Here is an 8,467-nt window from a genome sequence, read left to right on the forward strand (position 1 = left end):
AAGTTTATGCTATAAACTTCTTTCTCTCAGTCTCAAAAGTGCCACAAGATCCCTTTCCAGTCTGATATTCCAGACTAACATAGTCTTTGAGTAACTATGAAAGCTTTTGTTTTGACAATTTGCCCCCATTTCATGACACCATGTTGCTTGAGTTGGATGCCTCCCTCTGCCTAATAGCAGGGACAGCCAACGTTGAGTATGGCAGCTGAAGAGTGAATGGTGAGCATTCCTTGTCAGGAAAAACCCTACAAAAAGTCCATAGAGTGCCCATAAATTAACAGGTGACTTGAAGGCAAATGCATATACATAGCTTAGCAGGCTATTCTACACTGAGGCAATGTATGTAAAGATGTTTAAAGCAAGAGTACAGCCAGGCAGTGATTGAGGCTAATCCCACCTATAGCAAGAATGACACAGTTGCCTGTGACAGATTTGGGGTATCAGGAAAAGGCAGCCACATGTTAATCAGTGATTTTCTTTTACTGCCAGAAATGAAAGGTGGGGATTTCTGCCTCCCATGCCAAAAACATCTTGGCTCACTCTGAGTTCTGTATACCTTGATTTGAGTGAATGGGGGAGGGGATTTGCAGTTAGTGTTCTGGTAAAGGCAGCAACATTTGTTTCATTTTTGAGAAGAAGCACTTTAGCAATATGTGCCAAAGTTTCCCTGGCATCTTAAAAAGATCAGAAAGCAAATGATGGGTCATTTCACATTACACAGTTATAGCCCAGTGATTCCACTTTAACTGGCATGGCTGCATGCTGCAGAATGCTGAGGTTTATAGTTTGATGAGTCACTAGAGCTCTGTGGCTGAGAATTCTAAATGTCTCTTTCTACACTTCAGACCTCAGGCTTTCCTAGAATATTGCCATGGAAGTTACAGTGGAATCACTGTAGACTGTAAAAGGGTCAGATGAGAAAGACTTCACTCTAAGCCTCTGGAGAACCGGTGCCAATGAGTGTAGACAATATCTCTTAGTTAAGTCAAATAATCTGAGCTTTCCTATGCACTGACTGAGGCTACAGTCCTGCAGAATCCTGTTTTCATCGTCCCATTGAGTTAAATGAGATGCATAGTTCAACCATGCATCTGTTTTCTTGGAATGAATCCCACTACCAGGGGCATCACTAGGGCCATGCAGGGAGTGCACGATGCACCAGGTGAAATCCTAAAAGCGGGTGACACCACTGCTCCCCAAACATCTGCCTTTTGGCAAAAACGGGCTGTGGAGGTCACTTACATTCCTTTAAAATGCTGAAGAGATAGTGTGAGTGGAGCAAAGCTCAGTGGAGGGGAAAGGAGAGCCTCCAGGTTTTTTTAAAAAAACTAAATTTTAAATTTTAAAAAAATCTTTAAAAATATTTTTTTTTAAAAAATATTCCTTTTAAATTTTGTTTAAAGACATCAAGTCTTACCAAATTTTCACTTTAATCACATGAAACTATGTACATGTAAATACAGTTAGGCTGTGAGTATGATATTGTAATTTAAAGGTATATAGTTAATTTAGCTAGTTGTTTATGTCATAACTATTGCTGTTACATTCAGTGATATATCAGAGTATGAGTAACATTAATACAAAAAACATTACTGAGGATTCTGTATGGTGTGGTATGAGACAAGTTCAATGGGGGGGGGGGGTGACAGATGACTTATAGCACTGGGTGATGCCAGTTCTAGTAACTCCGCTGCTCATTCCATTGCTTTTAAAGGAAACGTGAATAGGATTTCCATCTCAGGTAGCCTACTAGGCACTGAACTTTAGTCTTTATTGCCTGCTGAAGGACACTTAGACTTCTAGCTGAGTACAAAAAGTGAGTTGTACAATTGGACCCTTAAAGCCTAATGAAATCCCCCTATCTCTGAATGTACAGGCCAAGAATAGGGGACATGTATCCTTCCAAGTGTTTTTGGACTAACTAGCCATACCTCACTATTGGCCATGGTATACACATGTAAGCAAAACTGAAAAGTGTTAAAGAGGATATTGCATATCAATTGTGGGAACCAATGGGAACTGCACTCCACCAACACTAGCTAGGAGAACCATATGTTCACTCCTGACATTGGGCTTTGGACAGGAGTAGTGCTTAAACAGAAAAGGTAGAAACGAACCATGGGCATACCAAATTGTATGAATAATTCTGCCCTGTGCACTGAGGACCCGGAGGCTCTGTACAATATTAATAATTTGTTGATCTTATATTTTCTTAAAAATAGAACACCACTATATTGGTCTTATATTTTTGTAAATAATAATAACAATAGCAACAACACTACATTACATTGTTCTCTTTGAAATATACCGTAACTTTCAGTGAGCAACATGAACATTTTCAAGGGGGCTCTAAGCAAAAGTGCAATCACTGAAGGGCTTTTTAAGAAATAGAAGGCTTTAGAGAAAATAAACAAAAACCCTGCCTTTTCTTAGAATTTCAAGTTGTCTGAGAGTATCTGGATTTGGATCTTTCTCATGTGAGCAAGAAGTAAAATAATAATAACAGAATAATTTGAAACATTTTAGTGCCAGTGTCTTTTCTTAACTCACAAATAACTTTGATTTCATATGAAATTCCTTGGCATGAAACCTAAAGCCCAGCATCAGAAAAAGCAGGGGATTGATTAGGCTTCCGAGCAGATCTAGATAAAGAGCCAAAGAGCAATTGCTGGCTAGGAAAAGCTGTCCAGTTGGCAAGTCCCCATCCAGAGGTGCTTCAGGTCACCCACACCAGACCAAACTGGAAAAGGAAAACAAGAAATGTGGTTGCACAATCATCCAGTAATAGCAAATACATTTAGGAGCACTGGGACTGTGGCAGAAAGAAACAGTCATATCTATTTTTTCCTAATTTTTTTCAGTACAATGTCTACAACCAGCTTTAGATATTGTAGATGAATGTTTGTTACATGGCTTTGCCAACGCTCCCTCTACTGAGATAGAAGTAGAAATACACTCAGCAATACCTCCAGTGGCAACATATTCCTGTTATCCATCCTTTTGGTAGTATTATCTAATAGCCTGAAGAAACAATCCTATGAATACTTAAGAGCAAACCTCATTTAATACAGTGGGACCTAGTTTTGAGTAATCATGCATAAGACTGGGCTGCACAATACCAAAATCCATTTTAGAATATAAAACGTACCTGTTGCCTGTCTTACTGCATGTGATAGGAGATCATCTATTAGTTTAGGAAGTATTCAGTTATGGAATCCACTGGGTGACCTTAGGCAAGTCACACTCTCTCATCCTTAGTCGATGGCAATAGCAATAGCAACCCCCCTATGAAGAAACCTGCCAAGAAAACCCCATGATAGTCAGAAGTCAGAAACAACTTGAAGGCATACAACAATGACAACAATAAATAAATGTTGTCCATGCAGAAATTGAAAATAAGAATAAATGAATTGTGAAGTAATTTAAGCATTACTTATGACATGGTAGTCAGTCTCTTTGCTCATGAAAGTACTTTATTACCCTTAAATCTTTTCACATCTACCTACACAAGCATATTCTTGTGTTTATAGCATTAAACCAGGGGTGGGCAACTATGGCTGTCCAGATCTTTGGGGAACTGCAAATCCCATATTACCTCACCATTTGTTATAGTGGCTTGGACTTCTGGGAGTTGTAGATTCCCCCCCCCCCCCCTAAAAAAACCCAACAAATATGGTGGCCCTACTTCTGTCTTAAACTTACAGGAAATCAAGGGTATAGCTACAGGGGGTTGGGCTTTGCCACACCAAAATAAAAATTTTCTTCCTAAAAATTTCCTTTATGCTCCAATTTTCTAGACTTTCAGAGAGTGAAACATTAAACATCATTCATACTTAGAACTCTTCTATTTGCTGTGTTTGGTAACTTGGCCTGCCACTTTTCTTCGGATGCATACACTCTATTTCTAAATGGTTAACTGAACCTTTACATTACAGCAATGCCTGAAATTTGGGGATGGAATAAAAATTCACTGAAGGGGAGACATTTATGGAGGAGGGCAATGCTCTTATTCTCCCCCCCCCCCCATAGCTACACACAAATTTCAGTTTACTGAGATAATACTTCCATTAACAAAGTAAATGTATTCCTGGGCATTACTTCTTTAACAGAAAATTTGGTATCAGAGGCAGAAAAAACATGGAATGAGCAGGGATAAGTTCCACACCACAAAAAAAAAATAAAGAAAAAAAAAGCAGTTCACCATGTTTCAGGAAACTTTGTATCCAACATTAAAAATATGTACATGTGAAATGAAACAACCAGGTCAGGTAAGCTTTGCATAAGTAAAGAAAAACATTTTGGATCTCTGAGAGACCACTTGAAAGCTTCTTCCAAAATGCATCGAGTGTTGTTTTGTTTTGTTTTTTCTTTTATTAGCCTGCACTTTGTACAATTTCCATTTTGGTGGCCAAACTTAGAAACCTGTGCTTCTTTAACATAACCGGGGTAGGCAATAAGACAGACTTATCTCCTTCCCCATTTTCTCTCTGTTTGGCAATCAACATGCTCCATAAAGGATTCTTGAGACAGGTGCTGTTTACTTGGCCTATTGTAGGCAGGTACACACAGCTGCAGCAGAGTCCTATCATTATTCAGCTCATGCTTTTAGTGAGTTGTTTACTGCAGACATTCTACTACAACTGGACACTAAAATTCTGTGTTTTTCCAACCCATCTTTACCATCCTCCCAGTGTTAAAGCTACTGAAAATTTCCAACTAGACAGAGGACAAGGAAGAAACTGGGGGCTGAGAAAACATAAAAAGATTTTGTAAAATGGAGCTGTTTTTTTCCAGAGGCTTTGTTAATTGAGGTATGTCTGTGCTGCGAAACAGAATGACATTTAAAGGAACAGTATATCATAGGGATGATGAAAAAGAGTTGGTGAAGGTCCCTTCCTTGTACTGATTTGGATAGGAAGACTAATTTCATTTAAGTTCAAACACGTGCCCACCTGACTTTCTGGCTAACATCCTTGCAAGGTGTGTACATTGGATTAGATAATCTAATCCTGAAATGAATGGGGAATTTTAGATTTGTTCATATGAAAGCAAAGGTCCTCTAAATCATTCCAAAATGAATCTGGATCCTCCTAAAGGTTTGTGGGCAACTGGAATGACACAGTCAATGTATCCAAAAAAATTGACACACATGGTCCAAAAGGAATGCCAGGAAAGAGTAGAGTAGGAAGACAAAGTAGGTATAGTTTTATCCATATAAACTCTAACTTCCAACCAGGGAATAACTTTCCCTGAGCTTGCCTGCATACATCACAGCACTTTTAGGAGGAATTTATCAGAAGCAGCTTTTTTGTTCTTGCTCCATTGTATAAATTTGCTTTTGTGGTAGAAGCTCATCTTCTCAGCACAGCTCAGGAATCTTTTTTAATCTTGTAATATCCCACAGCCAGCATGGCCATAACCTTGGCTAGAAGGTATATAGAGTTATAATCTGAAAGGGGGACCTTTCCAAGCTTTTCTTCTAGTAATGGCTTCACTTGTGAGATAGCACTAATGGAGAGATACTTGTACCCCCTGCTCTTTGCTTAGCTGGTGAGTCCTGCTGATGCCAGTTTCTCAAACAGATATGGGAGAAGCTCCACTGAGTTTCCTCACCGTTAGTCACACTGTCGCAGCACCTTCTCTTTTCTTTTCAGTACAGGGAAGGCAAACTGCTATTCCCCTACCCAAAAAGTAGTATCTTTCAATAAGTCATAATAGGAGGCCATGTGCAAATGTCAGGAAGCATCAATATACAGTCAGCACCCCATAATTGTGGATTTGACTTTTGCAGCTTTGGTTACTCATGGATTATTAGCTGCCACCTCTGCAGCTGCCCTATGCCATTTTGCACCCTATGCCGAACATGCACCGAGTCCCTATTAAAAAAGGCATAGAGAGGGCATATATATATATATATATATATATATATATATATATGCACATACTTTTAAGGCTATTCTACTACCCTGAGATTCAACTCCCCCAGCTCTGAGAACCAGAAAAGGGGTGCTGGTCCTGTGGTCTGGAAATTTTACTGTACACCAGTTCTACACTGCCTCTTTCAATAGGTTTTCAAATGAGGCCCATCCATCATATATGAATCAGTATAAAACACAAAGGCTAGAAATGTTATTCATAACAACTCACAACCCCAGCACCTGCCCTTGTGTTGGTGCACCCTAAGAAATTTTTAAGAAGTTATGAGCAGTTCCTTGGGTTTCTATTTGTTTAAAAGTTTATTGTTTAACTGTTTACTTTTAAAGGTACCAAAGCCCTTGCACTATTTCTCTGAGATACGCCAGTTCTCATCTCCTCAAAATGGAAAATAGTGCTATAGATTTCTTCCAGTCTGACCAATAAACAAGAGAGTTTCAGCAATCTGTTGGTTTCTAATGGTAGTTCACTAAGCAGATTTCTCAAGTATGACTCATTTTCTTGAGGTAACCAGGCCAAGCTGAATTGGATTGTTTTCTAAACAACTGAATTAAGGTCTAAACTGAATCTTGTGGTCAGTCTAACCTATTGTGTTTACTTCCACACTAGTGTGGCTGCTTTGATAGCCCACATCTGAGTGTGGATATGCAAAACAAAAATAGAGCCCTGTATTGCTCCAGAATACTTATCAATTATCTCCCTGCATTTGAATCTCAAAGGCAACATGTTTTGTGCAAACACAAATCTGGCAACATTCTGGTTTGGGGAGTATTCATGAAATTAAGGTGAAATAATTTTGTATTAAAGTAGTCATTTTTATAGCAAGATGAGTAATTGATGTGTGTAAATACATATGCAGCTATTTGAAAATTATGTTGTGTCAGGTCAAGCCCTATTTCAAGATCAGAGATTGCACAACATATGTATGCATATGTATAGCCTTCCCAGTAGGCTCAGGCAAAAGAAAACTGCTGCAGCCTCTCTTAGCTTGTCTGTTTTTCCCCATTATAACTTTTGCAATCTTGACCAAAGTCTAATGTTGCTTCGCCGCACATGTCCCAGTTTTCATCTATGAAATGTTGGAGGATATGTTAGTAGGCTATATTTCAGAGGAAGGAATTCGGGGGGAAAAAACACCTCTGAGTATTCCTTGCCCTAGGAAAACCCTACAAAAAATCTATAGGATCGCCATAAGTTGAAAGGTGACTTGAAGGCACATATACATAGATGTATTAGAAGGTGGAACCAAAATTATCAGAAATTACAACATTTTCCTTTCCATATCTAAGCTCTAAGTATTGTGCTGCTAAAAAATACTTCCGCCTTTCAGTATATGTTTATCATCTTTTGAGGTAGTCCAGATAATACATTGTCCTTAAACCAATTCACTTGGAGATGCAAGTACAGGCTAGTTAAGACACAGCATTTAGTTTCTATTATTACTGGAAAAAAAGCACATTGTGCAGTTATAATATCTGTGCAGCCTTCTTACTAATAGGCTTATCGTTGCTCATACTGGCCAGTTCAGTTCACTTGCCTCATAAGGAAGTTTCTAAATCCTAATTATTGTGTTCCACCACCTGCACTGTCCCTTGGGTACAACTAACATATTTACACACCAGTCTTTAGACTGGGCTCTCCCACCCTTTCTTTCATGTCTTGGGTGAATGTATCCGTATGGATAGGGTTAGGTTGCATGGTGGGAGGGATATCCCCACATTTGCCACTTTTAAAGGAGGGCTTTGTTTATTAAGCACCTCTCCAGCAAAGTTCGTATTTGTTCCACAGTTGTTGTTTTTTCAAAGCACGTTGCAGGTCAGGCTGTCTTTTGTGTTGTTGACATCTAATGTCCTGCAGCAGCTGACAGGTTTATTTCTCCCTTCCGCAGTTCATTTATTAATTAGCATGCCGTCTGGGCTATTCTCTCTAATAGCTCCTTCTGGGCTGAAAACCTCTGCTGTCTGTCAAAAATGAGAATTCTTCAAAGGCCATGATTTCATTGTTGCCCGCAAAAACTTGCCCAAACTGTTTAGTTATTCATCCTTCCCATATCACACTAATGATCTTCCAACATCAGAGAGCATTGCAAAGGACCTCCTGCATGCATCAATTAATCTGGAACACTGTGCTAAAAATTTCCCAAAATCCATGCCTGCAGCGTGGGTTTGAGGGTGATAGAAGCAAATTCTGTAATTAGCATAAATTTTGCAAAGTAGGTACACTGCGCTCATTTACTTATTTTGGTCATGCAATGCGTTTTGTGCTTCCCTTAAAATTATATTGTTTTGCTTCAGTTATTAAAATGCTTCAAGACAATAGGTGTATAAGGGAAGAAAACCAAGTTTGGTGGCAACTGGAAAAGGTCTGGGATAAAAACAAGGAGCTGAAGTAAACTCCAGAGCATCTGGACTTAGAAGAAAAGTCTTTTAAGTAAGCAAGGCCAGCCCAGGAGATCTTAAGCACAACAAATATATGCACATACTACTACCCTGAGATTCAACTCCCCCAGCTCTGAGAACCAGAAAAGGGGTGC

This window comes from Sceloporus occidentalis, unplaced genomic scaffold (assembly GCF_023333645.1).
Source record: "Sceloporus occidentalis isolate IW3139 unplaced genomic scaffold, rSceOcc1.0.p SCAF_6, whole genome shotgun sequence".
Lineage (NCBI taxonomy): Eukaryota > Metazoa > Chordata > Lepidosauria > Squamata > Phrynosomatidae > Sceloporus > Sceloporus occidentalis.